The sequence below is a fragment of the Pipra filicauda genome, unplaced genomic scaffold (assembly GCF_003945595.2).
Source record: "Pipra filicauda isolate LSUMZ 115617 unplaced genomic scaffold, ASM394559v2 scaffold168_size1973030_pilon, whole genome shotgun sequence".
In the NCBI taxonomy this organism is placed as follows: domain Eukaryota; kingdom Metazoa; phylum Chordata; class Aves; order Passeriformes; family Pipridae; genus Pipra; species Pipra filicauda.
The window spans coordinates 837401-854279 of record NW_024104195.1 but is presented as its reverse complement, the minus strand read 5'-3'; the positions used below and the strand labels follow the sequence as shown (position 1 = coordinate 854279).

The 16879-nt window shown below is 37.1% G+C and overlaps 1 long non-coding RNA gene across 1 annotated transcript; it reads left to right on the top strand.

Annotated features, from left to right (window-relative positions):
* Positions 1–572: 572 nt before the first annotated feature.
* LOC120322912 lies at positions 573–8230 on the top strand. Its single transcript, XR_005562875.1, has 3 exons — positions 573–645; positions 7854–7938; positions 8209–8230. It is a non-coding gene; the product is annotated as an uncharacterized LOC120322912 (long non-coding RNA).
* The last annotated feature ends 8649 nt before the right edge of the window (positions 8231–16879 follow it).

Below are 16879 nucleotides of genomic sequence, written 5' to 3'. Positions count from 1 at the left end.
CCACATCGGATCTGCAGAGATATAAAGCTTTAGTAGACACTGGTGCACAGTGCACCTTGATGCCATCAAGGCATAAAAGCTCATTTGGATTTATGGGGTGACAGGGGGACATGAAGAATTATCAGTGCTAGAGGCTGAAGTGAGTTTAACAGGAGACAAATGGGAAAAGCACCCCATTGTGACTGGTCCAGAGGCCCCTTGCATCCTTGGCATTGATTACCTCAGGAGAGGATACTTCAAAGACCCAAAGGGGTATCAATGGGCTTTTGGTATAGCCACAGTGGCTACAGAGAAATTTAGACAATTATCTACCCTGCCTGGCCTATCAGAAGATCTTTCCATTGTGGGATTGTTACAAGTCAAAGATCAACAAGTGCCAACGGCCACTAAAATAGTGCATAGATGACAGTACCAAACAAACCAAGATCCCCATCCATAAAATGATCCAAGAGCTGGAGAGCCAAGGGGTGGTCAGTAAGACTCACTCACCTTTCAATAGCCCCATCTGGCCTGTATGTAAGTCTGATGGAGGATGGAGACTGACTGCAGACTATCATGGCTTGAATGAAGTCACCCCACGTTGAGTGCCGCTGTGCCAGACATGTTGGAGCTCCAGTACGAACCGGAGTCCAAGGCAGAGAAACGGTAAGCCACCACTGATATTGCAAATGCATTCTTCTCCATCCCTTTAGCAGCAGAGTGCAGGCCAGAGTTCACTTTCACATGAAGGGGCATGCAGTACACCTGGAACAGTCTGACCCACGCGTGGAAACACAGTCCCACTATTTGCCACGGACTGATTCAGGCTACACTAGAGAAGGGTGAGGCTCCAGAACACATATAATATATTGATGACATTATTGTATGGGGGGACACAGCAGAGGAAATTTTTGAAAAAGGAAAAGGAAATTATCCAGATTCTCCTCAAAGCTGGTTTCGCCATCAAAATGAGTAAAGTCAAGGGACCTGTCAAAGAGATCTAATTTTTAGAGGTGAAATGGCAAGATGGACGCTGTCAAATTCCAATGGAAGTCATCAACAAGATCATAGCGATGGCTCCACCAACTAACAAGAAGGAAACACAAGCATTCATGGGGGCCATAGGTTTTTTGAGAATGCATATTCCTGAATACAGTCAAATCATGAGCCCTCTTTACTTAGTGACCGGTAAGAAGAATGATTTCCAATGGGATCCTGAACAACAGCAAGCCTTTAAACAGATTAAACAGGAGATTGCATACACAGTGGCCCTTAGACCAGTCAGAACAGAACCAAATATGAAAAATGTGCTTTATTCTGCAGCTGGGGATAATGGTCCCTCCTGGAGCCTTTGGCAAAAAGTGCCCGGTAAGACCCGAGGCCAACCACTACAGGAGGATCTGAAGCCAACTACACCTCCACAGAGGAGAAAATCCTAGCAGCTTATGAAGGAATACAAGCAGCCTCAGAGGTGATTGGCACAGAAACACAGCTCCTCCTAGCACCCCAACTACTGGTGCTGAGCTGGATGTTCAAAGGAAAGGTGCCCCCTATCCATCATGCTACTGATGCTACATGAAGCAAGTGGATTGCTTTGATTACACAGCATGCCCGAATTGGAAACTCAAATCGCCCTGGAATCCTAGAAATCATAACAAATTGGGTGCTTGGTATTCAGCCAAAGTAAACTAGAACAAAGTAAACTAGTCCTGCAGCTGTATGGTGAAAGTTTTTGCTGTAGCTACATATCCTTGCAGGCAGCAAAGTCAGTCTGGGGCAATAACGTACATGCACAGATACTTTGATTAGCAGATTCATGACTCTCAGTTTTAACTGAAAAGCTTTTCAAATATCCTGAGCTGGATATCCACAATTCTCTTGAGACCACTGTGATCAGCACAGGCAAAAGAGCTTGACCACTGTGATACACCTTCAGCTTTGTCTCAGTATGTTCTGGGGAAGTTGCACCAGGAGAGGTTTAGACTGGATACTAGGACAAGTTGCTTCCCTAAAAGGGTGGTCAGGCAATGGAACAGGCTGCCCAGGCTGCCCAGGGAAGTGGTGGAATTGCCATCCCTAAAAGTGTTCCAAAACCATGTGGATATGGCACTTGGGGTCACGGTTTAGAGGTAAACACAGTGGTGCTGGATTAACTGTCGGACACAGTGACCTTGAAGGTCTTTTCCAATGTTAATAATTTTGTGATTCTGTGCTTCTACACAAGCCTTACAGGATCTCATATTTGTTATTTTATGGATTACTTGTCAAAGTGGCATGATAGAAAAGTAGGTCTTCTGTGCTTCATTTTATCATTTCCTCACACTTAACCTGGGCTTTACTGACAGTGCTGAATTAATTATTCCACATGTGTCTCAGAAGATAAGGAGTTTACTCCTTAGTAACTCATGGCATTATTTAAAGACAAGGAGAGTGTACAGGTCAGGCAGAGTTTGAATTGAAGGTTCAGTTCTCTGTAATGAACTTAACTACACAACAAAATTATCAATAAGGTTAAGCTGAGACTTTAAATCACAGTATGTGTGGTGACTTCAAATAAACCCTGATATTCCACAGTTGTAACAGTCAAAAAATCCTTCAAAGGAGCAGTCAAACATTTGTAGCTATAAAATACTAGACCAATGATGTCAAGTTATGTGAACAGAAATGAGGAAAACTATGTAAAACTCAAGAGTTTTAGGCAATTTCAACTGTTTTGGTACAGTTTTAAACCTCTAGCATTTTCTGAATCTCTTGGGTTTTTTATATAGATGCATAGCTATCTTCTAGCTTCCCTTGTAAGTTTTCATATACTTTCATGTACTACTTCTGAAGCAATGAGGAGGACTCGGGGGGGTCTAAAGACAGCAAGTTGGTAATCACTGTATTATGTGTCAGAGAGTAGCAGACGTATTAACAGATAATAACAGATATTCTGGATTAGTTACTATTAGTTATTATTCTTCATATTAGTCTATATTCTCTCAAGAAACCTACATTTTAGACTCAGATGCAATAAGCAGTGACATGAGATAGTATTACAGACAAATTTTAAGTTGTCTCATTTAAAATGTGCACATTTCCCTTGCCTTGAAACTTGAGTTCACTCAGAACATAATTTACTGTTTCATGGAAAAATGGCACACAATGAAATCTTTAAATTGTTCCCAGGGAAAAAAGGGGGGAGGGGGAGCAGGAAGGAAGGAAAGAACAAAAAGGGGGGAGTATTCTTAAAGAACTTATTTTCCCTTGATATAGCCTCATTTTTACTGATATTACTTAGAGATTGGTGCCTTGTATTGTCCCAAAATAATTTATTTTGTTTACTTTTCCCTGTGATTTTTTTCAAAGCTTATTGAAGCATGCTGTCAATTCTCTAACACAGTTTTGTGTGGAATGGCTTACATGAACTTCAAATTTTATTCCTGTAGGATAGGCTTGCAGAAGTCACACTTTTATTCACAGTATTCTTAGTTAAGGGGAAATAACTCTCTGCTCTGAGAATCAAAGTTAAAGGACTGAGGTCTCATTTGAGAAACATTATAATGAAGAAACAGTTCTGCTTATTAAGGAGGAAATAATCTAGGGCTGGAAGAACAGTCATTCCACATTAGGCATAGTGCTCATAATGAAGTTCTGAGTTCTTTACTCTTTTACCCGTACTAATTCACTGAACAAGCATGACAGTTTCAATTTAAAGCTCTTAGTTTTCTATTACATATCTAAGGTAGCAAAGACTATTGACAGAAACCTGGACAACTCCCCATCTTGAAGTTTTGGACACAGTTTTGATATTCCCAAACCCAGTGCATACTTGGAAAACCTGAGTTTCATTTCTAAGAGATACAATTTCTGGGACTGCATGTTACTGTATGGGGTAAAATATCCTTGCTGCTGCTGTATAATTAATTAGACTTCAAAATAAAAGCTATGTTGACTGTCTGACAAAACTGTATTTTCTACAGTGTATGGAAATTTTTTATTACAGAGGTCGGATACAGAAAAGGGCGGGTTTAGATTTCTTCTTGTTATATGTTTCATTCTACCCTGAAATCTTACACTCTGGCCCTGGGCAAGAGATGCCTCAAAAATCATGTCTGGCATCAGGGCAGAGTGATAAGAGCTGTGTTCTGTGGTCAATCATGTACCAGTGCCTGAGTAAGGTTGTGCCCTACACAGTTCATATTTACAATATAATTTATTTATATTGAGGCAGTATAAAAATTATATCTCTATTAGAGTGAAGCACTGGTGTCCATATGTTCTCTGAAGTCACATACATAAACACTCTGTTCTGCAGGATGTGCTGCTGCACTTCACTGCTCTGTAAATTTGGACTTTATATGAAAATAATCAGTCTTTGACTTGTACCTCTTCACAGGATTCTGACCTCTTAATTTATTTCTGGCCGCAACATACTTCTTCAGAGAGAATAGGTTTTGCTGATAGAGAAATAGAGAAATATTGATTTCTACTTGTCCTAATATATAATCTTGTTTGCAAAAGAAGTGACACAGTTTTTTATTACTGTGCTGCCTGTCCCAATTTCTGCATTAAATTCCTCAGTTTTTCCACAAGTTGTCATTTGAATTTTTTAGGAGAAGAGAAAACAAAGATCAAGTTTGTTAAAGGAGCACAAGCAAAAAAATTCTCTATTTGCAGCACTACTATCTTACTTTCCCTCTGTAAGTCAATAAAATGAGTAGTTTTGGTCTGCAAATTGAGACAAATTGGGTATATTAAACTCCATAACTTCATGATGACTCTGTTTCTTACTGCAGATGAATTCTTCTGTGATTCACGGCTGCAGTTGCTTGGGGATAGTTTTGATAAGTGTTTTTACTCCTTTTCCTCTTCACTATACACTAAACTTAAGAAGGGAAGATTGTTCTTAGCAGGTCTGAAGAGTTACGTGCGTGTATATATATGTGTGTGTGTGTGTGTGTGTGTGTATCTCAAATCTCCTTTTGTTCTTGAGAGCAACACGTTTCTTTAACGGGGCCAAATAACTTAATAGTTATTTTACTTGCTATTAATTGGAGGTGATTTGGGTGCAATGCTTCTCTTATTCAGTGCAATGCTTCTCTTATTCGTTCTAATCTGATTCATGTAAGATTAATTATCTAGAAAAAGCCTATTCAAATTAGTGAAGCAGTCTAGAGTCATTCAACAGCTTAAACTGCAGGAAAAACTCATATATATAGCCATTGTCATTCATTGTAAGAGAAAACACAGCTATTGAAAAATGTACCACTTCTATTTTAAAATTAAAATAGCTTCTAAAGATCTTTATCTGTCACCATCCCGTTTGCAATTATTAAAAAAAAAAAATATCTCTGAGAAGGTAATTGAAAGAGAATATTAAGGAACTGACTCAGAAAGTTTATAAAAATGAATTTATAGTCCCCTCTATTTCCACAGCAAACTAGAATTTGAGATAACTGCTGTCAGTAATGGAAGTCAAATACTCTCTGCAATCCGTGTTGCAAAACGAAACATCCACAGCTGTACCGTTCATGGAAAAAAAAATCAGACAAAAAAAAGCAAATAAATGAATGTTTGACTGTTCATATCATGTAAGAATAATTGCAAGTCATAAAGTACTGTTTTTATGGTTGCAATATTGCTTCTTTCTGTGTCCTAATGTGTTTCTATCCTCATTGCAGTAGTAGGCTTTTATGTGTCTTCTTTTTTTCCCCCAATATTAATCTGAAAATTCAATCTTAGAAGAATTTATCTTAGAAGATTTTGCCATTTTGGGAATTTAATTGTTTATATGTAGAATTATGAACCCTGCAGCCTCTCTGACTTCACACTCAGGATATGTCTGCACATACATCTTAGGCTTTGGTTGAGCTAACTTGAGTAACGGACCTGGAATATCCAAATTATTAACTCTGTCCATGTTACTTAAACTTACTTAGTGAAAGAAAAGATTAATGCAGAAGGCCTTTATTTAGCAAGCAAAATTTTTCACAGAAATAATAAATGAAGAATGTAATTTTCTAAATATTTAATCTCACTAACTGTGACTTATCCTTGTAAACATAATACTTTCTCCTGCTGGAATGTACATTTCTGGAAGTGATTAATCAATTGTATTGTTAAAAAAAATGCAAGAGACCTAAGTATAACTATTAAGGCCGCATTTGTAAGGCACATAGTCTAAAATCCAGCAAATTTCTGTTACCTTTTTCTGTCCCCTCTATTAATATTTTGTCCTCTCTATAAACCACATCAGAGAATATATGAAGAATAACAACTCAAGAATAAAACTTTCTCAATGAAAGTAAAAGAGTGTAAAATTTCTTTAACCAGTTGTGTGGGCTTGATAGGCTCTTCTTTCTTATAATAATGAAATACATATTAAAAAAAATCAAATTTACTCTTTCCAGGCTGTAGTTTACTTGAATTTGTTCTATTTGTTATTTGAAGTTTTCTACCAATCTTCAATTTATGAAGATGTGTTTCCTTCACAGGCCTTTAATAACTGAAATAATTCAGTTACTTTATTGTCTGTGGGGTTCTTCTGTTGTTTTTCGTTGTTTGTTTATTTATTTTCGTGATAAAAATAGTGAAAGAAAATTGTTCAGCTGTTTTCGAAAGAAGCTGACTAGTTTGTGAAAGAATTCATTGGGCTAGCTAAGTTCTCTCTGGAATTATCTGCCAGCTTTAAACAAAAGACAAAATCAAAACCACCAGAGTTTCAAGAAAAATTTTTGCAACTAATACTTTTCAACAAATCACTAATATCACATGACCTTAAACACTCTTATTCAGTATAACAACCTGAGACTTAAAAAAACCCCAGACTATGAAAATTGCAAAGAAACTTTGGTGTGTACATCTACTACCTCAATTTATGTTTACAAAGACATTCACAGTGCTTTGAAAAAAGAAAAAAGCCCCCACAAATGAGCATTTTGAGGGATGTAAAGATCTATAAAAGAATTAAATTGAACATATTCCTGTGCTGAATGCCTTACTGAGTTAAATTAATGGGGACATTGAAACAATGTCGTATCTTGGGATTTAACTTTATGCATCTGAGCTGCATAGTAACCTTTTCTTAAAAAAAATGAAAGGAAGGAAGAATGAGATAAATTCCTTTAGAAGACTTTGCTAGTGCTGATTTTATTCACAGCGTGGTCAGCTCCTTTGTAGCACCAGAAAATAGCCAAGCCAAAGTTGTTTAGCACTTTAGAAAAATAAAATTCTTGGTTTTCACAGCTGCTGGGTTTTTTCATCCAGCACTCTGCCTAAAAACTCTGTTGAGGTCTGTGTAGACAGTTTCCAGGCATTTCAGATCCCTTCGGCCAGTTTTTTTAACTCATTTTCTGAACAGCCTGAAAAGTGGCCTTTGTTTTCAACAGCAAAAATTATTTTAGATATTTCACCTTGAAAGTGTGAATTTTATTTGTTTCTTACAATAGATGATTTCTTCTGCCTTGATAACTCGAAGGGCTTTTTATTCATGTGATTTTTATTTTATTAACAAAAATATAGGCTACATACTACTGTTGTCATCTGACAGTCATCAAGAAGTGGAGTTCTTTTTTATGAGTACTAATTGGAGGGAGTGTCTAAGAACATATGTGGTGTACTTTAAATCCCTATCAAAGACAATTTAGAAAATCAAGGTATGCTCATCCATGAATATGACCTTGGTTTCCACCCTGAAGATGGATGAATTTAAATGGCCCCTTCATGGCACAGTTGCTGTGTAAATGGCATAATTAATTAATTTGGAATGGCTTAATTGAAGTGAGTGATCACAGACAAGGTCAGATCAGAGCTGCATTTTGGCCATAATCTACAGTCCTGTGGTTGTGAAAGTATAAATTTTTTCTGATTGGCATTTTTTTTTTTGTTTTTAGGATGAATTTTCAAAGAACATATTTACAGAGATAACCTCTCACCCATCCTGACGGTATCCACTGGATCATCTTTTCTTTCTGCATAGTGAGTAAATTTCACCAAGGGTGGAGGTCATTCAGCTACCCAAAACTACAGGGTGGTGGGTGGAAATATGAATTTGACCACCCAAACCTTGAGGGGAAAAATAAATCCATTTCCAGAGTGAAACTGAGGCATCATATGAATATGGGCCCAGCCTCAGGATCACAATATATTTTAGGAAGGAACTCTTCTTCAAGAATCCCAGCACTATGAATACCTAGAGGTCCCATAGCTACATTTTGAAGTGTCCTTTTTATTTTGCCCCAATAACAGGATATTTCAGAAGGCTGAGGACAAAGAAAATAGAGTCCAGGACAGTAACTTCTGGACCTCTCCAAACAAAACAAAGTCTAAGACACAAAAATGGTAGGTTAAACATTGTTCCATCAAATCTGGATTTGCCAGAATCTGTGTTAGATGGCACCTGAAATTATGGTTTTGGAGAGTAAATTTTAGAGATAGGTGCCTAAAGTTTCAAAGTTTTGTTGGGATATGGGTCTTTGCCTATAGAAACTTATACATATTAAATATATTAACCATTATTCTCTTCTGAAAAAAAAATCAGCCTCAAATAAAATCTCTTTTAGTTAGATCCATGATATTATACAGGTTTCCAATAAAATTCCAACACAGTTCACAGAAAGGTATCTCTGAAGAAGGACAATACTATGATTTATACTCAATAGATTCACTTGACTGATCTGAATGCTCTAAGGCAGTCCATTTATTTAAGTAACCTGATCCTTACTTTGTTTATAAGCTGATAATAAAATCCTAGCCTATGGTTACTCCACAGTATTTGTTAGTATTGGCTATGTGTGCAACAAAATGCAGTCCTGTTTTCATATGTTGATTTATTCTACTCATTCCGTTGCAGATTAAACAGTAAGTAAAACAACTTGTGTGAAACAACAACATCATGCAGGTTCACCATGAAAGTTTGAATAGGAAGTGGCTTGGTATGTCTACAACAAATATATGTAATAAACTGCCTCCTGTCCTGTTGACTTACGGGAAAGCAAAGCTCTGATTTAATTGCTGCGAGCAACAGGACAGAACTTGTCTTCACATTTTTCTGCTGCAAGGCAGAAAATGACCAAAATTACACAGTGGGCTATACATGACATGAAACCATGTCTGAGATTTTTGATTGTTCACTGAATAAGGAGGGCAGATAAGAGATGTGTTCAGAAAACAGGTTATTTTGTGGAAGAAATGGAAGAGATTTCTTTGTGTACAAGCCTGGTCCCCAGGCTGGGGCTTGTTTCACTCACCTGTACCATCTGTGATATAGATTTGGACTCAGAGTTAGTCATCAATATTCTCTTCGTAGTCAACAGAGAAAAATATTTTTATAAAAGAATCTGACTTATTTTAAATTCCTACATAGTAGTAACAATACTTTTTCAATATCACTACCAGAATCTAGTTAAGTAGATTTTAACATTTTATATTAGGCTGAAGGCCTGTGTTATCTGATCTCATTCTACATTTGAGAAATTATCAAATATTACCCCATTCCTTCTCTCCCAAGAATCATAATTTGTGACTGAGTGAAATAGAACATGGTTAAGGTTGTGTGACCAGTACAGCTTTCATCTTATAGACATAAGGTTGCATTATTGAAATTCAACACAGAATACTCTAAGTTTGAGGACTGACTGCAGGTGTATCAAATAGATAATTTGATTTCATGTTTTCCATATTTAAAAAAAGTGATATAACCACTGACTGTATATATGATGTGAGGTGGGTGTTATGTCTATGACTGTTTTATGAGTTTTATTCTCTTTTTTTTTTGCGTACCTCTAAAAACACCACCTTGATTTATTGTTTTAAATGAATAACAAACCAAAAATCAATCATTTGTACCACCCTAATGTCAAAAACAGAGGAAATGAAGAATTTACTATTCTCGATTCCCTAGGTTTGCTCCACTAGTAAAATGAATGTGTCTACACATCTTGTGTCCTTGACTTTGACATCAGTCTTGCAAACATCTTTTCTGCTTCTCTGCTCTGGAGACACACTGGGAGAGCTGGGGGTGTTTGGCCGGGAGAAGAGAAGGCTCCAGGAAGACCAGTATCCTTTCAGTACTTAAAGAGGGCCTACAGGAAAGAGGGACTCTATCAGAGAGTGTAGTTATAGGGAGAGGGGTAGCAGTTTTAAACTGACAGATGGGAGATTTATATTAGATATTAGGAAGAAATTTTTTACTGTGAGGTGGTGAGGCCCTGGCACAGGTTGTCCAGAGAAGCTGTGGCTGCCCCATCCTTGGAAGTGTTCAAGGCCAGGTTGGATGGGGTTTGGAGCAACCTGGGATTGTGGAAGGTCCCTTCCAACCCAAACCATTCTGTGATTCTCTGTGCTCAGGAATAAAACCTGGAGGAAGGAGAAAAGGGGGGCATTAAGAGTTGAAGTGTTTGCCTTCCCAAGTAGCCATTATACTTGCAAGCACAGTTTTGTGCTGTTTAAACGCTTTTTATCTCAAGCCATGAGTTTTCTTCCTTCCACTCTTTGAAGGTCTCCCCCCTCCCAGTGGCGATGACTGGTAGGACTCAGATACTGGCCAGTGCTGAACCTCAACAGAGGCTCAGAGTCTTCTGCACCAGGAGACTGTACGAATCCCTCAGTGCTCTTCGCAGAATAGTATGTACACTTATAATTCTTCAACCTTCAAAGGGTATCTGCGCACTCTCAGGGTAAAGAACGTACTTACAGGTTTTTCTGGGTCAGTGTGAGGATGAGGATTAGCATAAAAATGTCTAGTGTTTGCATGAATGAACCCTAATCTTAGTGCAGGATTTAATCTTCAGACTTTTCCCAATCAAAAACCAGGATTTTCTTACATCATTTAGTTAGGATTGAAAAAACTTTATTAAACCTGACAACAAGATTATTACATTTACTTTTAACCTAGTCCAAATGTTTTTAACCTTCCAAATGTTTCACAATTAAAATTTCCTGTTAAGCATTACTTTTAATTTTGCATTTTTCCTAGTAGCAAGTGGCCTTTTCTACAATTTTTATAAAAACATTTATTTGCTTCACTACCTGAAGATAGAACATACTGTTTTACATATTGTCCTTTATCATTTAACAAACTCTGTGTTGCCACACACTAATCATTATTTTCTCTGACCTGTCGAATAAAATAAAATAAAATGTGGACATTGAGTTTCATTACATCAGAGAAGAGAAAACATCTTGATTTTGAGTCAAGCATTTACCAGTAGAAATTCAAATCAGTTCATCATGCTACATCTCTATTTCACAAATCTTTTCAGGCTCATTTGGCAAATTCTTATTTTCTGACATAAACTATTTGAGTATTTTACAACATTAAGCTTTTCTTTTATGATGTATTTCAATTTGCAATATTTCCTATGGAGAACAAACTAGAAACACAGAGTGTGAGTAACATAAATTCTTTTATAAAAACACTAATATCTGAATGTTAGCAGTATGTAAATTCACGAAAGATAAATGTGGTGAAAGATGATACCTTACAGTAACCTAACAATCGCTAAAGAAAAAAAATTAATTTGTAGTATACATCCTATTTGATGATATATTGATTCAATATAAGGACTATTGCAGCTGATAGAGCAAATATATACACTGTTAAAAGCATACACATTACATTTCATGGTTACCCAAAATACAGACTGAGTTTTATTTCTGTTATCATAAAATAGAACTCATTTAGCAGTTGATATGAAATTTGTTATGAGATTGTTAGAGATTTAGAATGTGTACAGAAGGAGGCATAATGAAGTTAGGGAAAAAATAAATAAAACATTTGTAATTTATGCATCAAATTATAAAAAACCAAATGTGCAAAAACAGAGGTTAAGCCTTGATGTCATTGACCACCTTCCCTGCTTTCAACAAAAATTCTTAAAATGCAGTTCTATGGATTCCTTTATTATTTCATATTTACCTGTAGCAAAAACTTAAGAGCAGTTAGACCTGAACATTTGCATTAATTCATTTAGGAGCAATTTGCTTAAATTTTTGTCTTACTAGTCAAATGACTTGGTTTAGAATTTATACCTTAGACTGGCAAATGCACTATTATTTACCATCTTTTGTGGCACTGAAATTTAATGTCCTAAGTAATAGTATTTTAATAACCACCAGAACTTCTTGACTGCTGAACCTTGTTCTAGTGAGCCCACATCCAAACCATCTGGCCTGCAAGCCAATACGTAATATAATACAGGGAAATAAAATTTTTTTTAGTAGAATAAGAGGGTTGTGGGTCAGAGTTTGAACGGCTAGACCTCTAAGATACGAATATTTCTTTCCAGTGCTCTATTATTTGAATGCTGCTCACTCAAATAGCCTAAATATGATCCCCCTGACAGGTCAATGCAATATATCTTAGGAATTCACAGTTATGCACCATTTTGTAGGTACCTATAAAAACTATAGGTTAATTTCGTAATTCTATAAATACATTCCAGCAAAACACCTTTAATATCTCATGGCACAACTACTTATTGGAAGGAGTGGCTGAGGGAAGACCAGAAATATAATTTAGTAAGCTTTTATTGTACTTTTAATTATAGCACATTTGGTATTGGATGGGACCTTTAACGGTCATCTAGTCCAACTCCCTGCAATGAGCAGGGATGTCTTTAACTAAACCTGGTTGCTCAGAGCACTGTCCAACCTGGCCTTGAATATGTCCAGGGATGGGGCATCCACCACCTCTCTGAGTAGCCTATGGCAATGTTTCAACACCCTCATAAGATGCTTTTTCCTTATATCTAGTGAGACTCTGCCCTCTTTTAGCTTAAAATCATCACCCCTTTTCCTATTGCCACAGTCAGTACTAAAAGGTCTGTGCCCAATTCTCTTATAAGCCCTGAAATAAAGTCTCCCTGCAACCTTCTCATCTCCAGAATAAAAAAAAAAAAAAACAGCTCCCTCAACCTTTCCTTGTAGGATAAATGTTGTACCTCTCTGATAATTTTGTAGATCTCCTCCAGACTGTGCCAACAGATCCATGTCTTTCCTGTACTGAGAATCCCAGAGCTGAACCCAGCACTCCAGGTACTCCAGGAAATCAGAGTTCCATAAAACTAGAATATTCTTTTATGCCAGAATTGTTATTTATAAAATTCTGTTTATTTTGGTGAAGCGGTAGATCACAGTATTCTTCAAAGATTTAAGGTAATTAGCAGCATGTAGTCTATAACAGTCACAACTGTTCTTTAATATAAATTGTTGCCTATAGTTATATTGTAATTACTACGTGTATTTTACAATAATGATTTTTGTTACACCTCTGACCACCAGGGTGTTTTTTAATATTGCCAAGTGCTTAGCTCCTTTTCCCTGCATCTGGTATAAATGTAGCTCTCTTTAAATCTGCTGCACAGTTATTATCCTGCCATTATAAATAACCCTACTCTATAATTTTAAAGACAAAATTGATCTGATTGAATATTGATCTGAAAGGAACATCCCTCTGACTTTTGCATCCAATACAGTAGGGAGACTTGAAGTGGGAAAATTTGTTTTCTGAGTCAAGGAGATAATGCTGGATAACTCCTTTATGCTGGAACTTAGCCTTCCTGTGCTCTTATAAGATGCATGACTTTTATTTTTTTCACAAGGCATATTTGCAAAAGCCATTTTTGTTCCAAAAAGTACTATTGCAATTATTCAGAACAGGGAAATGTCCAGAATAAATATCAGGTAATACTTTTATGAGAAAAAAAATGCTTTACTTACACATATGTAAACTAGAAAATGAATTTGTCCTTATTACATAAGACAAGTCAGATTGTATGTTTTCTTAACTGCCTAGTCAACTAGAGGTAAATTTTAATTTTTTTCTCCGTAAAACAGAGCCTGTATTACCTTCATATCTGCAAATAATTTACAAACAGTAGGACATCTCAAAGTTATTTGTGATATTTTTTTTCTGCCTTAAAAGAAGACAGATATTCTACCAAAATAAAAGATTCAGGGGCTAAGCTGAAGATCAAATAATGAATTTCATGTCAAAAAAGTACAGAAGAGAGGGTAGAAAAATGAAATTCATTCATTGACAGCTAGACTATGTGTGGCTGTTCATGTTATAGTTCAGTAAACACTCTGGTGGGATAAAATGTTCATTCTACTTGTGAACCTGGAATAAATTCCAGAAGATAAAGGACAGAAATGAACTAAATAGAAATGTGCTAGATGCTCATGATTCAGATAATCTGAATATCTGATAATCAGAATACTGACAGTGAGGAGTTCACATCTTTTAAATCAAGATATAATACTTAAGGCAATTATTTGATATGAAAAGCAAAAACATAGGTAACTCTAAATGATATGTTTAATGAAGCCCCTTATATTTTTGAACTATTCTGCAGCAATTTTCAGCTCAATGCCCCTCATTCAGAAGGAGCAAATAAATCAGATTCTATGGCTTGAAACCTTCCTCCCTCTTTGTACCAAAATCCAGTCTCAGGGCATTTAAATACTGCCCAAGGCAGGCCCAGGGCTTCATCCCAGATGTCCCCTCAGCAGCAAGAAAACAGCTTATGCAGCCCTGCCAGCATGATAGAAATTACTGTCCAACCTCTGGAATTCCTGTGGCACTTGCTGGCACCAGCTGAAAAAAATGTAGTAAAATATAATTCAGAAAAACTTGTAGTGAAAGGCTGGTAACAAGCCAAGATGCTCATCACAGAGCTGGGGATATAGTCACACCTCCTCTGTAAGATAAAAACTCATTCTGAGAGCTCCAACAAGGGTGTCCATAATCCTTAGGGCAAGAATGAATGTTTGTACCAAGAAAAAAGCTTTTTGAAGTGATCCTTATTCAAGAAAAAGGTAATTTTCTGTGGCTGTTTGAATATAGCTACTTTATGGTCAGGTGGTGAAATTACTAATTTGCGAATTATGATTCCCAGTGCTCATTATCAGGGCTCCAGGTGGACTTTTGGGCCAACCCAATGGCTTGTAAAAAGTCTTAAAAGAATGACATAGGATATAAGACTTTCTTCTACTCATGATAATTTTTGAGTAATTATAGCTTTAAGGTTCTTCTGTGATGCAGTGCTTGGAAGGGAAGGAGACTGCTTTCTTCCTCTGTTACCTTGTTTTCAAAAGAAGAAAAAGCAGGCTCATGGGGTAGCAGGAAGGACTGACAGGCTAATCTTCATTCTTTATTTATTTCTGGTGTGCAGATACCACAGTGTGCAAACATTGCATGTGAAAAAAATCATGGAAAGAGCTCTTGTAGGATTCACATTTAACAAAGACATAATAATAATACATCAGTTTTTCCCTCCTCCCAGTCTGTTACTGCCCTTTGTTGCTCAATTGGTAAAAACTGAGCATGTTTATCTTATGCATTTATTTAATTTTATTTTTCAGAATGAGATAGGAGGGAATTCAAATGACAAGTGTTTTTTTTTCTTTTTTACTTTTATTACCTTGTCATTGTTTACACTCCATACGAGTACAAACTGTTGGCTGTGCTGTTGCATTTCATAAATCAGACCTCTTAAGGAAACATTAATTGAAATATAATTCTGTCTTTAATAAATTCTCACACACTTTTGAGTACCTCAAGAGTCTTTAAAAAATAAAAACAATTAAAAAAAAGTAATAAAAAGAAAAAAGAGGAATAACAAAACCACAGGAAAAACAAAACCAAAAGACAATCTGTCAGGTCAGAAGTACATTACTGAAGTTGCATTATCCACTATGACAGCTCCTCCCCAGCGAAAATTTTACATTGTTATGATAATTCACTCTGCAAAACAAGCATATGAGCACGTACAACATCCTGTTTTGCCTTTTACCTTCTTGGAGTCAGACCCTGTTATAACAGGTGCATTTTCTGCCTGCCTCCTTCTGAGCAAATGAACACTGGCACCATCCCACCCCTGGGACGTGCTCACAGCCTCTTCCCTGCAAATGTTCTGCAGTGCAAAGGACTCCCCTGCAACACATGGCAATTCCACAGTTCTCTGTGCCTGTAATTGTCCAAATGCACATTTTACAACCATCCTGCATTTAATTGCAGCTTAGTGTGCAATTAAACCACCTTCTGCCAGGTGCTGTCGCATCAGGACTATACTTCAGCAGCCAGAGCACAGGCAGATCAGCCAGATTTTGGGAGCTCTCTGGCTCCTTACATCCTGCACACAGTTATCATGGCAGTTAAGAGATATCTGCTCTCATTGGCGTTTTGCTCTTCGCCATTAGAGGAGAGATCATGGACACATATGTACTGTGATAGGCCTTGAATAATTCATGAAACCTTCTCACACAAGGCCTCCTCCATTCTCCCCAGTGAGGGCAGTCTGCTCCATAACTGTCTGACAAACTCCTCTGCGGGAGCACTGCTGGATCTTCAGAAAATACTGGAAACTGCAGGAGGCAGAATTAGTCAGATTTCTAACCACCACTGTGTTCTGGCAGAACCTCCTTCATGGATGTGGCTGTGAGATGAAGAGTGAGGTGAGGTTTATTTCAGGGGAGTGGCTTATGCACTTCAGACCACGGATCAAGAAAGATCTCCACTGTTGTTTCAGAATATGTTTGCAATTTCATTGCTCTCAGTCTGCATGCAGCAGATGTGCATTTCTTAATGAAACACACAGCAAGTGGATCAGACAGACAGGATGTGATACATTTGTTCCTGACATTGCCTCAGGCTGCCTGTTCATTTTTCACCACCAGAACTATAAGAGGTAGAACATCTGCCCAATATGGGAGCATTCCCTTGTCAGGAATACCACTGATGATTTGCCAAGCAGAAGTTGCATTGGGTTACAGGAGAGAACTTGTGCAACTGCACTTTGCAAAATAACTAAGATGACCACTCTGCTTAGGTAGATGTAAAATAGTCTTGTAGAGCCTATAGTTCTGGCCTAGACACAGCTACATGGTTTCTTCTGTGCTGACTCTCTCTATAAAGTCT